This window comes from Lissotriton helveticus, chromosome 9, assembly GCF_964261635.1.
Source record: "Lissotriton helveticus chromosome 9, aLisHel1.1, whole genome shotgun sequence".
NCBI lineage: Eukaryota > Metazoa > Chordata > Amphibia > Caudata > Salamandridae > Lissotriton > Lissotriton helveticus.
In genome coordinates, this window is record NC_136070.1 from 686,503,973 (window position 1) to 686,522,624 (window position 18,652).

An 18,652-nucleotide genomic window follows, 5' to 3' on the forward strand; every position below is an offset into this window, starting at 1 on the left:
GAGGCCCCGAACTTGGAGACTTGGAGGAGGCTCCTCAGGCAAGTGTCGGGCTCACAGAAGGCAGAGTCCAGCAGCACCAGCAGAACTGCAGGAAGTCTTTTGTCTCCCTGAGACTTCAGAAATCTTGGAGGTCACTTTGGACGGAAGGCAGAGTCCAGCTCTCCTTCCAGCAGAGCCAGCGAACAGCAGGCAGCAGGGCAACAAGCAGAAAAGCAGTCCTTAAAAAAACAGTTCAGTTGAGTCAGTTGAGCCGCAGCGCAGTCCACTGACAGATGTTCAGTTCAAGAATCAGACTGATTTGGGAGGATCAGAGAGCCAGTACTTATACCCAAATGTGTCTTTGATGTTGTGGAACTTCAAAGAGAGGTTTTGAAGTGCACAAGCACTCCTTTCAAGCCAGTCTTGTCTGCCAGGTTACTAGGGGGATCACCAGCCATTTGTGTGGGGTGAGGTCAATACACCATGATGTCCCCGTGTGAGTCCCATTTCCTCCCGTCTGCCCAGGCTGGCCATAGGAATGCAGAATAATGCAGAGGGGTGTTTAGCCACCCCTGGCCTTCCTGGGTTTATGAATGTGGTGGGGAGGAATGTTCGAATGGGATCTGTCACCCCATCCAGATGGGTATTGGAGACAAGCTGGAGGTCACATGGAGCAAAGTTAGAGCAGAAAAATGTTCACTGTCTAAAAATGGCCTTTCTGCACTAGTAGTGTTACATCCAACCTTACCAGCAAAGCACATTTAGCACTACTATTCCACCTATACCAAACATGATAAAGCTACTCCCCTGAGATCAGGAATTACCACTTAGAAGTACATAAGGGAATGCCCAATCCTAGTCTATGAGGGAAGTAGGCCTTGCTGTAGTGAAAACTAAACAGGCTGGTTGTCACTATCAAGACATCAAAAGCATACAGGCGCATGTCCTTCCCTTTGCTTACATAGCACCCTGCCCTCTGGGTTGCCAAGGGCCATCCTAAGGGGTGACTTATATGTAATAAAAGGGGGAATTCGAAGCTTGCAAGCAGTTTTACCTGCCAAGTCACAGTGACAGTGACCTGCACTTGAGGCCCTTCTATGCAGGCCTGAGACATGGTTAGGGGGCTACTTACGTGGGTCACACAATCAGTGCTGCAGGCCCACTAGCAACGTTTAATTCACAGGCCCTGGGCACCTGTAGTGCCTGTTACTAGGGACGAATAAATAAATTAAATATGCCAATTAGGTATGATCCAATGTTACCATGTTTTAGGGGAGGGAGCACAGGCACTTTAGCACTGATTAGCAGCGCTAAAGTGCATAGAGTCTTAGAACCAGCAACAATGGGGACAGAAAATGGAGGGAGGCAGGTGAAAAAAGTTGGAGGAAAACTCTCCCAAGGTGGTCAGGTCTTAAAAAAACCACCCACAATATAAACCTTGTAGAGGTCTTAGGGAGGAGCACAAGTGGAGGTGTTAAAGATGAAGGGTTTAGAGATTTTAGAACTGTCCCTGAAATGCATTCTGCTGTAGGTGAAAGAATGTTGTGAATCCTTTGATCTAAATCCTGGAGCAGGTGAATATCTACTGCCTAGTGATCCCTGACTGCTTCACAAAACCTGGAAACATGTGTGCCCGTTACTTCTAACCCCCCCAAGGGCCTTGGTTATCAATGTATCCAAACTGGACAACCAAGTTTCTCCAAAAGGATAATTGACACTCAAGGAGCAGCAAGACAAGCAGCTGAGGCTTAACGAAAAAAATTATTGCATCAGAAACACATATAAAGTGAGACACAATAAAATAAAAAAGAATATATGTAATATTACAAAAGAAATTGGCCTTAACTTAAGGTATGTACAATAGGGAAAACTGAATTAAAATGTACCCAAATATCCTAGAATGTACAACCACTGTCTGAGTAGAAACATGAATGTAACCTTTAAGCTGTAATATATTATAAACCCTGTGGGAAAGTGGGTTTTCTGATTCAGTTAACCCCCCCACCACACACTTTCTGACTGGCTTTGGATGCAACTTTGACTGAAGGGTGCTAGGACCCTGCTGCCCTGGTTCCCAGTACCAGTGTTCTCTCTCTAAACCTGTACCACGATTGGCAACTTTAGCTCTCCTGTAAGTCCCTAGTAAAGGATACCCTTGGTACACGGGGGCTGGGGACTAAAGAGGGTCCCTTGGGACTCCTCACCAAGGCCATGCCACTACCACTGCTGCTTGAATGACTTGGTGCAGTGAAAACGACAAAGTCGACATGGTACACTGCCTGTGTCCCATGCCAATCAGCACTGCCTAAGGTGTAGGTAAATCACTCCTCTAGCAGACCTTACAGCCCTAAGGCAGGGTTCACTATATCACAGGTGTGGGCATACCTGAATGAGCAAATATGCTCCTACAATAGTTAAGTCTATTCTTAGATATTGTGGGTGCCAGGGAAGCCATAGAGAGTATATGGGTTGGAAACTTGACAACTCAAGTTCTTTGAGCCCAAGTGTGTTTGGTACCAAATGGCTCCTCTTACCAAACCCACACTGATGCCAGTGTTGGATTTATTAACCCATGTACTCAAAGGGCATCATAGGAGGCCCCCCTGAAACCTATCAAAGACTGGCTTTAGGCAGCCTGCCACCACCAGACGTTTATGCACCCCTTTGAGGCCAGAAACAAAGCACCTCCTGGGCGGAGGTGTCATCTCTCCTCCCCTAGGATAAGCACAGCGCTCTGGAAGGAAGCTTTAAAGGCCTGCCGCCTTTGTAATGCGACTCCAGCCTCTGCTGCTAGAAGCAGATGGCAGCCCCCAGTACAAACCCCTGCCTTTTGCAGGAGAACCAAGGAAAAAACGCAGGAAGAATAGGTGTGCCCCCTTTGCCAAATCCACCGCTCAGGTTCAGGAGGGGAAGTAAAGCACATTTCTCAGTGACCACCATCAAGATAGTGGGGACTTATCCAATCAGGGCTAGGGCTATGCCTCCCTCCTACAGGAGGGTGGCATAGTAGTGGGTGTAGCCACCTCAGGTAAGGAACTAATTGAACCATACCTGCTGCTCTACTGTACTGCCCTTAAATGTAGTATTTAGGTGACTTCCCCAGACCTTGAAAGCAGTTCCTACCAACCTAAGAAGAGAGAAGATGAAAAAGACGCAGTGCAGAGAAGAATGAAGACACCCACTGATTCTGCCCCTGCTCTACCAGCCTGATTGCAGCTTTAAAGATCCTGCAAATAAAACGACATATGTCCTGCAGCCAGCAACGTCCAGCACTCTGGGGAGGACTGCCTGTTTATGAAAAAGCCCAGAACTCCAGAGGAGAGTGGACCTCTCCCCAAGAAACCAAGACAAAGGATTCTGGTGCCCTCAAGAAATGTGATTCCTGATCACTCTGCACTCAATGCCTCTGGCCTGAGTTCAGGGGACCCACCCATCCAGAAAAGGTTTCCCAGCAATCCTGAGTCCAAGTCCAGCGTTGGTTGACCACCTCCTAGACTCCACGATGACGCCTGCAGTGTGAACCCAAAGTTTCCCTCCAACTGAAACTGGCTCTGGTAAGATAATCCCGACATCAAAGGACACCTCTGCACTAGAAGTCCCTGGGCCTTGGAGAGCATGACCAAGTGTGTCCCTGTGACCCACAGCATCCTAACTTACCTCTGCTGTCTCTTGTGTTCTTTGTGTAGCCTCCGGTTTGATGCCTGCAGCCTGTTACCAAAAAAGAGTTCCTCCATTTACTTGCATTGGGCACCCGACACAGTGTTTGCACCCTGCCCTTGGGCACCCATGTGCCACTGGTGGTGTATGTAGGTTCTACCTTGTGCCCCAATCTTTCCTAAACCTCTGAAGCTTGAATCCAGCAGCTGCTTTACTTACCTGCAAGCAGCGTGTCTCAAAGCACCCCCAGTCTCCATTGTTAACATTTGGCCCTAACTCTAGATTTGACCTATGCACCCGGCTGTCCCTGTGCAGCTGGTGCTGTCTGCTAACCTCCTGTGGTAACCTGTATCTACCTGGCCTCCTCATGATGTCATTTCCAAACGCTAAAGAATTCTCTCCAGCATGTGCTGGTAATAGAATGTGGAGTTTCAAACGGTCTTTGAGGCAGAGCTTGTAGGGTGGCTGAGCTGTTTCTTCCACTTTGTGCTTAATAAATGCTTCTAAGACTTTCCATGATCTACACTGTATTTCTTCAGTGCTTTGAGTGTACTATTTAACACTGGCAACGAGGGTGGGATGAAGAAACAGCTCAACTCCATTCTCTTTGATGAGGGACTTGCCTTACTATTGTTCCCTCACGGTTTTCTTTTTAATGCTCTGCCACCGTTCTGCCAATTTTTAAAAATTATTTTATCTGCTCGTGGTTTCGAATTCACCACGCTACAGCTCGGAGTGTTTGCTGCCAAGCGATTCCAAGTAAACCTTCTATCATTGTCACTGATGCAAGCCTCAGAGGTTTGGGCGCCGTCTTATATCAAGGTGGTTTTGGTCCAGAACACACCATTAGGTTTATTTCCAGGAGTCTCAGGGAGGCCAAAACTAGATACTCTGTCATCGAGAAGGAAGCCCTTGCTGTTCATTGGTCCATCAATAAATTGAAGAAGTTTTTGTGGGGGACTACCTTTTTGATCAAGACCGATCATAAGCCATTGTGTGAAGTTCTTACCAACAAGGGTATTGATTTTATTTCACCTAGGATTTCCAAATGGGTTGAAAGCCTGCAGGCTTATAATTTTAGTGTGAAATACATTCCTGGTTCTGATAATGTGGTGGCTGATACTCTATCTAGGTTGGTTCCTGCACCAAATAGTGTTTCTCTGTTGAATAATGAATAAGATTATGTAACTTTTAACAGATATACTGATTTTGTTTGTGAAATTGGATATGAAGCTATCTCACGAGAGCGATGGCATGAGGCGTGGCGAGAGGATGAAGTGCTTCAGAGTGTTATGGAACTTATTTGCTCTGGTTGGCATAATAAGGAACAAGGGGATGCTTTCTGCAAAGAGTTCTGGTGTGTGAGGGATCAATTATCCTCTACTGAGGGTCTGTTGTTGAGAGGTCATGGGCTTGTGCCTCCTGTCATTTTACGTAAGGATTTAATTGATCTGGCTCATAAACCCATTTGGGCATTTGAAAAACCAAAGAGAATTTACGATCTTCCTATTGGTGGCCTGGGATGGATCTACAGGTCGAGCGTATGGTCAGAGATTGTGTGCAATGTTCTCTTAGTGAAAAGAGTATGACAACTGGGTCACAGCCCATGATTGTTGACACACATCCAAGTGGTCCTTGAAAGGACATTGCCATGGACATATTAGGCCCTGTACAGTGTGATGGTGCGGATACTTATGTTATTGTTGTAATGGATCTTTTCTCCAGATGGCCATAGATCAATTTCTCTAGGGTTGTAGGCACCAAGACTGTACTCAATGTTCTTAAAGTTTTATTTAGCAGGGAAGGGCTGCCGGAGACTCTGCTGACTGACAACGGAGTACAACTTGTCTCAAAAGAGATGGAGGAATTTCTCATGGGGTGTGGTATTGTACATAAATGTGCCCTCTATCATCCAGAGACCAATGGAACTGTAGAAAGGTTTAATCTTGTCCTGAAGGAGACCATCTCATTAGCCAAGCACAATTGTCTTAACTGGAAAGAGGAACTTAAAAAAAATGTCGAGGCATACAATTTTTCTGCTTACACCACTACAGGTAAATCTCCATTTTTCCTATTCCGTGGGAGACAACCTGATACTTTGTTAAAACCTCCTTAGGTAAATACATTTCTCTCTGGTAAGAGTGCTGTCCCAGATATGAAAGATTGGAAATTAAGGGACGATGCAAAATGATTGAATAGTAAAGTATAATTTGATTTAAGGCATGCAGTCAAAAACACAAAGGTTGTGGTGGGTGACTTTGTGGTAATTAAGAGACCGGGTGATGAGCTGCTGGTTCAAAGTTTAGTAAACCCTTCAAGGTTATCAAATTGTTTAAGAATGCTGTCAAAACGTCTGATCATAGAGTGTGGAATCTTGGTCAAGTTGTTGTGTTCACAGTAAGGAAGGTGGGTTATGACATCATTCCTGATGAGGATGGTGTTGTTCCCAGAAGAAGATCAGAAAGATCAACTCGTGCTCCGCTTTATTTGGATGACTATGTGACCTAGTTCCTTCTTACTCCATCTTTACATCATTTTGCTGTAACCTACTATTTTCCTAGCATTTCATGGTTTTGTATAATTTTGTCTCATTTTCTGTGCATAGCTTGTATTCTACTTCTTTGCTAGTTACCTAACTTATTCAACGTTTGTTCTTGTATTAGTGAGGGAGGTGTGTGGTAACCTGCATCCACCTGGCCTCCTCATGACGTCATTTTCAAAGGCTCCAGAATGCTCTCCAGCCTGTGCTGGTAATAGAATGTGGAGTTTCAAACGGTCTTTGAGGCAGAGCTTGTTAGGTGGCTGAGCTGTTTCTTCCACTTTGTGCTTAATAAATCCTTCTCAGATTTTCCATGATCTACGCTGTATTTCTTCTGGACTTCGAGTGTACTATTTACCACCTCCAACTTCAAAGACTGGAACTGTAAGTTGTGTACTTCCCTGCAAAACCAAATTATTGCTTTCCTCCCATAGGGTAACATTGCAAAGACTGAAAATTGCATAAAGTGCCCACTTTTGAAACTCAAAAGTATTTTAATTGAAAAATGTATGTGCTTCTATGAAAGTTTTGTGGTCTTAGTAAATAAATATACCAAAGTACTATTTTTATAAATTGGTCTTGGATTTAGTCATTGAGTGTGTGTCTCATTTATTTCCACTGTGTGTACAACAAATGCATTAACACAACCCTCAATTAAGCCCAACTGCTCACCTACACTACCACAAAAGGTGCATTAGTGTTATCTATTAAGCCTCTGTACAACCTCTTGAGACCCACTGGACTCACTACATACTATACCTCTTTGTGGTATAGTATATGGAGTGCCATCCTCTCACATTGGTGAAGCAGAGGTGGTGTCTAGGACTTTGCATTTGTTGGACCACTGTGAACAGTAAGTTACCACAAGAATAAATCCACAAATTGAGCCAGAACCCTCCAGCCAGCTCAACGGACCCCAACCAAGCAGCCAACAACCTCACACAGTGGATCACCAACTGCGCTGACGACCTCGCAGCTCTGCGTGTCTTTAGTTTAAAAAAATTCAAGTTTCGATTTTTCCAAATTTATTTAAACTAGTGTTAGGGCCTTGGTTAAGTCCCCCACTGTTTAGAAATTAAAACTCTGTAAAGTAGTTAGGACTTATCAGTCTTAATTTTTTTTGTAATTTTCTAATAAGAGCCCTACCTATCCTGGGACCAGCCAGGAGCTCAACCTGCCCTTCTATGCACAGCTGAGAGTGACACTACTCAGAGAACTGTGCAAGGCATGGAAACGTGCCATGGGTCCTAAACCCACAAAAGCCAATCTGCAGCAGTTGCTGGCAGAGAATGACAAGGCTCTGGCAAGTCAATCTTAACCCACTGGGGAAGAGAATGATGATTCCCAAGTGGTGGCGAAAGAGAACTCTGACTCCATCACTACCCCTTCAGATAGTAACACCACTAGGAGTGACCCCAACAGTGTCTCAGATGAGGTAGATATATCCTGGCCATAGAAAAATAAAGATCTGAGATAGGCGTAGGGCCCATCTCTGGGGGCAGCAAAATAATTAACAAGGGGAAGTTAGAATCTTTTGACTCTAAAATCCCCAAAGGGATTGTCTCAACATTCTTTGAGGGTGATGATATCACTAAGTGGTTCATTGCATTTGAGAGAGTCTGTCTTGGCATACAGGTACACATGAAGCTGAGGAGTGCTATCCTGTGGGAAATGTTCTCATGGTAGTACAGGGATGGACTCCTGACACTCAACGACAAAGATGCTACATCCTGTGACCCCATGAAGGGTACCCTGAGTGAGGACTTTGAATTTAGTACTCAGGTGTATAGGATCAGATTCAAGGAGGCTAAAAAACACAGAGCCAGACACGGGTAGATTTTGTAGAATACTCAGTGAAAACACAAGGAGGTTGGTTAGATGGTAACAATGTGCATGAATATGATGGGCTTTATAATTTGATAATCAAATAACATCAGTCAAGTATTGTATGCAGGGAAAGTTGCATCAATACCTAGTAGAACTGGGGCCCGTCTCTCCCCAAGAGTTGAGGAGGAAGGCTCATCATTGGGTAAGAGTGTTCAAAACTAGATATGCTGAGGGAGGTGGGAAGGTAATAGACTGAGGCCAAAAATACCCCTGCCAAAACAGTAGGGCACCCTGAAAAAGATAAATGTGAGGAGTCCCATGTAGGACCCCAAAAACCTGATCAGGAGGGTGGGCCCAGAGACACCACAAACAAAATAAACTGTTACCAGGGTAAGAACTGGGACCCCAAAAAGTCTTGATGACTTAAATGCAACAAGACAGAGCATCTATCCAAGGACACTTCCTGTCCTAAAAACAGACCGCTAGTGTAACTTCAGGGGTTGCCAGTGTAGACTTTGAGTATGGTTCCTCAGACGAGGATGTCCTCCTAGCCTTCAACTGGAAAGTGGGTCCAAAAGGTGAGTTGGAAATTCCAGAGGGGAGTAGAAACTTCCACCACCTACTGGTGAATGGAATCCCAGCCACTGACCTAGGAGATACCTGTGCCAGTCATACTGTGGTGAATGATAGGTTGGTACTCTCAGAGCGGTATGTCCCAAGTGAGACTGATAGTGTAAGAGCTATCCCAGGGAACGTCGCTTTTAGGTGGTAGCCATTAAGGATCTCCCCCTGGACTGTCTACTTGGGTATGACCACCCAGAGTTTGGTCTGAGCCAAACAGGTGCAGGTCATGTGCCAGGCCACATCCAAAGAACCTGGGGGGGCTGAACCTGCAGTTAGTGCCGGTAAGCCCAATAAGAAGAAGACAAAGAAGAAATGTAGGAAAAGTGGGTAACTGTTTGCCACAGTTCCAGTGAGTCAAGGAGATATTACACCAGTAAGGGAGAACTCGAAAGTTGGCACTGGTGACGCCCTACCTGACCCACAAAAAGAGCTGCCTAGTCAGGCAACTGTTCAGTGTTAGTGGCTCCTCAGCTGACAGAAGAGAGAGTGGAGGTAGCTCACTACCTGAAGTGGTGACCCGCCACTCGCAAGCAGCAGACAGGCAACCTGAACCCAAGGAAACCTGTAAGTTAGCACCTTTACCTGGCGGTGAAGAGCTAAAGATGTGGTTCTGGGTGCTGACAGCTGTCAGTGGACTCTGCTGGGTATTAGCCTTTATGGCTACACTGTCCTTGGCATGTTGGTTTGACCCCATTCCAAATAGCAACTTAGGACCCTGACCCTGTTGGTCATGGTAGTGTTGCTCTAGTTGTGGGTGATTTCTTTGGGTAAGTCTTGGTCATGGTCCCCAGGCTACTCCCCACTTTAGTGCTTTCCTCAATTGCCTCTAATACCCACCTTTCACCCAGTACCAACTGCAACCAGCCCCTGGTTACCCCACAAACATTAGCATGTCAATCTTGCTCTAGATGCTCTCATACTATGACCCACAGTGGAACCATTTTTCCCAATTTGATGTTCCTTCTATCAACCCATATCCCCACCATCAGTGACCCACTTTCTTTACTGTATGACCTCTCTTGGTGCCCCAATGTAACCCTCTGTATGACCCCTAATTACCCATCCTACTATGCTCCCTCTATGCACTCTAACTACCCCTATGTGGGCCACTGAAGCACTTGTTTACATGGGTAGTATGCTACACAGTGAAGGGTATGTGGTTGGATGGGTGTTTTCTTTGTTTTGATCCTATGTGGGAAGTGTTTCCATGTCATGTGTGAGGGCCACCAAGGTGTGTTTAGAATTGTGATGGAGGAAGAAGTGGGAGAGACGAGTACACGGTTTATGGGGTTACAAAGCTGGCAGCTTTGAGAAGCTCAGCAGGCCCCTTTATGGTATTTCTAATGTTCATAGCCCACTAAGCTTGTTACTGGATTGGGTTATCCATTCTGACATATTTTGTTTAAAGTTTATGCTCAAGAGCAGGCATAGATTAAAGGGAGAAATGATGGAAAGATCTGCTAGGATGTGCCCCAGATGCACCTCCGTGCACTCTGCCCACAACTGGTGGTAATGTTCCTATATAATCTTTCACTCTGTGCCACAGTTGCCCTCTGTCCATATTGTACCACCAACTGGACATAGCCACACCTTCCCCTGTGCCTCCTCCCCATCACCTTAAGTGACCCTTTCCAGCTCCTTTACATGCCCCTACGGTGCTCTGTCTCAGTCTCAAAGACCCCATATCACCATCCCCACAGACAATTACTCTCGCTAACTAAATCACGTTTGTCATTGTGCCACTGAGGGCCTTCCTCCCTGAACCCATTTCCAGCTGCCTCTAAGTACCCCCTGCCAATCTCTGTGGCACCATTCAATATCTCCAGGCAGGGCCAGCTTTAGCTTCGGTGGTACCCGGTGCAACAATCCTATTTGCCCCCCCCCCCCCCTCCACCATGACCTACTCGGATTACAATTGCCTCACTACCAACTGGCAAAAGTGCAATAATCTCTCCATAGTCCCTTTCCCACATACATTTTGTTTTAAAGGTCTTGTAATGGTGACTTTACTAATCCACTCAACTAGCCTCATAGAATACAGATCTGCTCTTTGCAGCAGGCCTGTTAACCCTCTGCACTATTTTATGGTGAGTCAAAACTGCTCCTAGTCGAAACTCCGATCTCTCTCCCTTGCAGGAACATTAATCACAAGAGTTATCTTGACATTTGTATTGGTGCCTGAAAACTGGACGCACAAGTAGCTCTGCAGCAGGTGTTTTTAAATCCTAAGTTATTTTTAAACACAGCACCCCCCCTGAGGTCATCGCTCTCCCTCCAGGTCAGCGCCCTGTGCAGCTGCATCAGTTGTACCACCCTAAAGCCGGACTTGGCTCCCTAAGGTGTCTTTACATGTTTCCCCAGATCCATTCCCAAATGGCCTCCGCACGCACCGGGGGCTTTGTTTTAATAGTTTATCAAAGTTCCACTAATCACTTAGCTTCATAGCCCGACTACCCTACTAAGAACCTCTGGATGTGCGTTGCGCACACCACCATGGGGCTGCAGGTGTTCCCCAGTGCCCTACGTGCCCTCTCTCTCTGTGCCCACTATCCCAAGTGCCCACAGGTACTTTCTCTTCTTACTCTGTGCCAAGACGAACCCTTCGGCATTGCCATTCCATCCATTGCCCACTCCAAGTGCCCACCTCCTCTGAGCCTTGGTAACACAAAGATAATTGCCCCTACTCGGGAGGGCAAACAATGAACTCCCTGAGGCACTCACCTAACAGACCCAGAATCTTCCACCCGCTGACGCAATGCGTCATACTTCCGTGTGCAAAGGAAACCTCGGAACCGCCTGGAAAGCCGTTCCCAGACTAACGCACAAGCTGCAATACTAGACCAATGCAGGCTGCCCGGGGTCCACGAAGGAGACCCGCTAAGAGGGCCGCCGCCTTAGTGCCACAATAGGGCACAGGAGGCAGTCCCAGTGTTTGGGACCCTCCGGGGTACGTGGTGCACGATCAAGGGAAGCAATGGAGGTCTCTCTCAGGAAGGTTAACAGCGCCATGAAGAAATTCACTGAGCAAAGGGGGTTTGGCTTCATCCGTCATGAGTTGCTGCACACTAAGGCCACAGGGTGTTTTGATGAAGATGGGGTACACCTGTTCAGAGTGGGTATGGAACTATCCACAGGGAGGTCCTCACGTTGGGACCTGGAGGAGCGACGGCGCCCCGTTAGTCCTACAGGCGGTTGTGGACCTGAGCAACCGGGGGTTGTCTGGCAGGCTGCGCTCCCTTATGGGGCGTGAGCAAAGGGGTGGGCTGTTGGTCCACCGGTGGGAGGGGTATTCCCTCCCCAAAAATATGGCAATACCGTTGGGCAGGGCCACAGTGTAATTTGGCTCATCAGGTGGCAGGCGGCAAGGGGCTGCCTGCCTTGGGATCGCCCGTTAGATAACCCACCAATGTTGGCATATTTGTAATGCTAATAAACCTGCAGCAGTTTTCTCCACAAAGAAGGTGTCTTGTCTGGTTATTGCTCTAGGAGATTGCTGTATGGGGGGATGGCGAGTGTTGCCGATATTGGCACTATGCAGGCTGCCTGGGGTCCACGAAGGAGACCCGCTAAGAGGGCGGCCGCCTTAGTGCCACAAGAGGGCAGAGGAGTTGGCCTCCCAGTGTTTGGGACCCTCAGGGGCCCCATGGTGCCGCATCACTTCAGGGGAGAGAGGGCGGGGATGAGGGACATATACCTCTCCCCGCCCACTGGGCGCCCTCTTTGCCCACTACCCAGAAGCCATTTCCCTCCCTACCGCATACCCGGTGTTCAGCCAAGGTGTGGGGGGGTGTTTTTTGTCTAATGTATTCTTTTGTGTTGCAGGCGGAGTTACAGGGAGATCCAGAGGCTGTAAGGTACATACAGGTACCCCCTGCAGGAGCACAAAAAGGGTGCAAAGGCCAAATATCCACAGGGAGGTCCTCGTGTTGGACCCTGGAGGAGCGATGGCGCCCCATTAGTCCGACGGGTGGTTGTGGACCTGAGCAACCGGGGGTTGCCTGGCAGGCTCCGCCCCCTTATGGGGCGTGAGCAAAGTGGTGGGCTGTTGGTCCACCGGTAGGAGGGGTCTTCCCTCCCAAAAAATATGGCAAACACCGCTGGGCACGGCCACGGTGTAATTTGGCTCATCAGTGGCAGGCGGCGAGGGGCTGCCTGCCTTGGGATCGCCTGTAAGATAACCCACCTATGTTGGCATATTTGTAATGCTAATAAACCTGCAGCAGTTTTCTCCACAAAGAAGGTTTCTTGTCTGGTTATTGCTCTAGGAGACTGTTGTATGGGGGGATGGTGAGTGTTGCCGATATTGGCACTATGACAGATCCAGGGGCCACAGATAACGAGCAACAGGAAGTGGGCCATTCCACACAGCTGTCGGGGATGACGCACCTAAGTGCCCCTCAGGCTAATTATCCAACCACCCACACACTATATACCTCTGTGCCCCAAGGAACACCTCTCAGTGTTCCCCTGTTTGGCTTAAATGTCCCGGGTGCTCCACATTGCCCGAGATGCCCCCTCTGTGTCCCATCAGTTACACCCAGGTTACCCTCCCTTCTTGTCTTATGTGCCTCCTCTTTGAGCCACAACCATTTGCTCCCTTCTTCAGTGTTCCAAGTGCCCATTTTTAATTTCCCCACTTCTCACCACAAGCGTCCCTAGAGTCCCCACCCGTTCCCCCCAGACCTTACTCTCCATCTATACGACCTTATGACATCTTTACACGTCCATCTCACAATGGCTCCCTCTAAATGCCAGCAGATGTTCACATTCCGGATGTGAACCAAATAACTCCCCTTCTTGCCCCAACTCCTCTATGTGCCACCGTCCTCTATGCCCCACGTACCTACTCTGGTAGCCCGCTTTGATTATTCTCACAACCTCTACAAGCTTTGCTGTCGCACAAACCTTTAAAGCCCTCCATCCAGTGCCTACTCAGGCTCTTAGACGAGCATCTTGGCTGGTGGGAAGATGGACTCACTCCCTAGTCACTACCGTTTCCTTTCATAAAAGTTCAGAGAAAAGTGTGTGCTAAAACTGCTGGCTGCAAAGCTGGTAGCAAGAGTTAAGTAAGCCCATGCTTCACTCTGCTGGCCTTAATTTGAATCTTGCATACTTGAAGGTTGGGCTTCCATATGTGTCAAACAGCAAAACTATTGGTCTTCAAGCTCCAGTCGTTGGTAGTCGACATGTTACGCACAGCAAACACACCACACTTCTTGCAATACCTGAGGATAACAATGCTCAAACACACTTTTTCTATTGCTGTTCCCAATTTTTCAGACACTCTTCCCAGTTCCTGAAGGTTAGATCTCATATTACTAACATTGCTATGAGAACTTAAAATCTTTTCCTCGCTATTTAGCATTTATAGAGTGCATGTTCTCTCCGGAGAGCATCTAGGCACTGAAAAGAATACCCTCGCCAGTACTGAAACAAATAGCAAAAACTATGTTATTATTACAAGTTAACTGAACAGAAAACCTTTAAGTGATCTTGAAAAAGAGAAAATATGCTGAACCTTTTGCAATTTGATGGGTGTGCCATTCCACAAGTTGAGGCCTAGATAACTGATGGGGCTTCCCTGGCACATGCAAGTTTGAACTGAGGAACACATGGAAGAAAGGAGGTCAGGGCAGCGGGATAAGGCACAAGAATATTTAATAAGTCTATCCGTAAAACAGAGGTATCTGCATCATAATAGATTTTGTACATACAACAGGAGCCTTTGAAAAATTGCAGCAGTGGAGCTTTTTCCTTATCGGTGACTTGTGATCTCATTTTTTAAAGCTAATGGCCCTTTCAACCGAAAAGATTTGAATTCCTTGTGTTCGAACTTTGGGCTCGGGCCAATAACTTGGGACACAGGGCCTTTACCAGCCGTTATAGCCCTTAGAAGCAGGCTATAATGCTAGATTAGAACACTCGGATGTTGAAAGCTCCATTGAAGACAATGAAGTGGGTCAGAGCCAATAATGGCTGGTACAGTAGCTCCAATAATGTTTGTCCTTTATGTTTGTCTTTCTTATTCAGAACATTCTACCCTCAGCGGGTGGAGAGTTCTAACACATTTTAGCCCTCTGGCTTACTGGTTGTTAAAGGTCAAGTCAAGTCAAGTCAAAATGTATGTTTATTATGACCATAGTCTTTAAACAATGCAATGAATATAATACAGAATGGAGTATGCACAGTAAAATCCTAAAACCTTTTTTTAAAAGTTAGTCCATTAAAAAAAAACCTACACACCATTATCAAAAATACAGACTACCACTAAAAATTACATTTCTTAAAACCTGTATTTACATAATAAAAGCCTATTCATTTTCTTACCCCTACAAGCAACATACAGTACTACGAATTATTCCTGGATTCTCGATGCACTCATTGCTCCCTTTATGAATTTCCCCAGGGCAATTACAATATCAATGGAAGGGATTTCTGTTAAAATACTGGCTGCCTGCGTCCTTGTTTTTATATCATGTTTTAAAAATACTGGGCGCAGCCACAGTTTTCTCTGATCTAAGAGTGACAAACAGTCTAGCAAGATATGTAACAGGTCTCCTTTAGTTCCCAACTCATACCTGCAGAGACCTTGCTGGTCTAACATTTTTGTTTTAAGCTCTCTGTTTATTAGCCATGGGTTAATCCCAATCCGTAGTCTCAGGATCTCTTGCCTATACCCCCGGTTGGGTAAAATGTCTAGGTAGGGGAACCAATTTTCATTAGACCAAGCGTTTAACATATGCGCTACTGATTTTTTCTTAGCTAAATATTCTATATCACTCCGTCTAGAACATTCTTTCCCCCTTTGCTTCAGCTCACCTCTGGTACTGAGGACTTGGTACGTTTCCTGGTCTACATCAATCTTCAATACTTTACAAGTTCCCATCAATTTTTCCCTACTGACCTTTGCCCATTTTAGCTCACTTTTCTGAATTTCTTTACGGCACCAGTGTGCTACTTTTTGCCTTTCTGGATCTTCCAGTCTCTTCCAAAATCTGACTACAGCCATCTGCGTTTGAATCACCCAGGACTTTGTGCCTATTTCTGTTCTTATGGCTTGTATCATAGAGGATTGAGGAAGGGATAAGAGCCTTTTTATGCATTTCCCCTCTATCACGTCCCAGGATCCCTTACCGCTCAAATAAAGGATCTCTGCTCCGTACAGGACTTGGGAGGGAATCATTGCATCAAAAGCTCTAAGCATTGGTCGGTGTGACATCTCTCCATAGTCCCCATTAAACCTTTTTAGACCGCATATGGAGGAGAGTGCCTTTGCTTTTTGTGTTTCCAGGTGGGTATTCCAATTTAGAGCCCTATCGAACCATATACCCAGGTATCGGTACTCATTGACTGTCTCCAGTTTGAGATCACCTATGTACCAACTGTACCTGCTTATCTTTTTCCCAAAACATAAAGTTTTAGTTTTGTCTATGTTGATAGTTAGGAATTTACTAGCACAATATGTTTTAAAAGCATTAAGCTTTCTTTGGAGACCCCTCTCGGTCTGGTCCACTATTACCAGGTCATCCGCGTACAATAGGCAGGATACCTTATTCCCGTCCATTTTAGGGCTGGCACTACCCTCCACCTCTAAATATGCCGGGAGATCTGACAAAAAAATAGAAAAAAGCTGTGGGGCCAGCACACAGCCCTGCCTTAATCCATTGTCGATGGGTATTTTTGGGGTCAGAGAACCCACGGTATCCTTGATTACTTGCCCCCAGTTTTCTCTATGCAGTTCCTTTATTATTATGAGGAGATCTTTAGGAATCTTTAACCTCTTTAGAGTATCCCACAGGCAAGCCCGATCTACAGAATCAAAGGCTGCTCAGAAGTCGACGAAACAGCAGCATAGCTTGCCGTTTTGTTCCGTCGACTTCCTAGCCATAGCCCATAGAGCAAATCCGTGATCTATTGTAGAGTGACCTGCTCTAAAGCTGCCCTGTTCTGTGGGTACAATTTGGAACTCTTCAACCCATTCATTCAGTTGTTTCAGAACAATTTTAGAGAATACTTTCTCTCCTACGTCTAGTAGGTTGATCAGCCGGTAATTTTGTGGCTCCTCTTTGCTCCCTTTCTTGTGGATTGGCCTGATTATGGCACCCTTCCAGGTAGATGGCATTACGCCTTCTTTTAAAACAACCTGGAACATCTTTGCAAGAAATCTTGCCCACCATTTAACCTCCGACTTTAGTATTATTGCGGAGAGATTGTCTGGGCCTGCTGCCCGGGTTAGCTTAAGTTCTTTTATTGTAAGCTCTACTTGTTCTCCGTTAAATTTGGCTATTAGATCTTCTGAGATTTCTTGCCATATTTTGGCCTCCACATCCTCTCTGGGAGTTCTTGCCCCGTATAATTCCCTTATGTACTTTTCCCATGCGGCCTCACTCACCACGCAGTTTAATTCTCCGTCTGCTGTCCCGGCTGCTGCCTTTACTAATTTCCAAAATTGCCTTAAATGTTTATCCTCTATGGCTTCTAACAGATCTAACCAACATTTCTCTTTATATATCCTTTTAGCGTTTTTTACCATTACTTTCAGTTCTTTTTTCAGTTTTAATAACTGTACCTGTCTCTCTTGTGGGAAATTCTTTTTTTGCCTTCTTTGTAATGCTCGTATCTCCTTTTTCTTGGATTGGCACGCCACCGAGAACCCTTTACCTTGGTTTATCTGTTGTACCCTTTTAAGTTTCTCCCTATTTAATTGTAATCTTAGGCATTGGACAATTTCTTCTAATTTCCCTATAAACCATTCCAGGTTTTTATTCTCAAAGTTTTCAGGTGCCGTTTTTATTTGCATAGCCTTCAATTTTTCCATATATTCGTCAGTTAGTCGTGTCTTCGCCCGTTTGGGGTACTCGACCTCCTGGCTTATCGCAGTATCTCTCTGCAATTTCTTACCCCCTGCTATTATTAGGCGAAGGAGTTTGTGATCACTCACCTCTTTTTGTTCTATCTTAAACTCCCTAATGTGGGGGAAGTTCCAGGCTTGCAGGAATATATAGTCAATAGGGCAGTTCTGTTCCCCTAGATTAAACGTTTTTCCTGCTGGGGAGTCTGTCTCTATTCTACCATTTATACAATGAAGGCCCCTACCTCCTAGCATATTTACTAGTTCTGAGTCCTGCTTCGAGATCTCCCCAGCTGGAAACCTAGCCGGGTTTATACCGTACACCTCTAACTGTTCCCAGTTCCACATGTCTACCTTTTTTGGGTTTAATTTGTGATTAAAATCCCCCACTATTATTATTAAATCTGCGAGGTATTTGTCTAATGTACTGTCTACATCCTCTTTAAAACACCTCATCTCCCTTTCATACTCCGCCCCATTATCCCACTGCATATGTACATTCATTAAAATCAACATTTTTTGATTCAGTTCCACCGTCAGGAGTTCTATTCTACTTGATTGAACCCATTTACATTTTGTTTTCAACAGTTTGACTTCCCTCATTGTTTTTGTTGATACCAGAGTCAATAAACCTCCCGAGGGCCGCCCATGATTTTTCTTTGTGGCCGGATGATGTAACTGTAAATATCCTTCAAAGGTTGGGGTTTCGTCGCATAGCCAGGTCTCTTGGAGGCAGGCAATGTCCACTTTATTTATGATTTCCTTTATATATTCCCGTTTTTGCTCATTGCCTAGCCCATTCACATTCCAGGTTAAGAGACCTAGTTCTTGCGACCCCCCTCCCTCCTATTCTACGTCACTTAACCCGCCAACTCCTTCCGTATCCATGGTGTTATTGTCGTTGGATTCTCCCCTGGGGTTACTGTCTAGGGAACAGTTGTCCCATGAGGATTCATTCCCTGTATTTTCTATCACAACATTCAGATCACCCCGATCGCCTTCTGTTTCTCTGTAGAGGATCACTTGTCTCTTCTGAAGCCCGGCGTGCTGTTTTAGAAAGGAATTGACTCTAGGGGTTTTTAATTCGCTCTCAGGAACAATCCTTATTCCCTGTTGATTTATCTCGTTTGAGGCTTTCTGGATTGCCCTTTTTATCAGGTCTGAGTAAAGGGTGA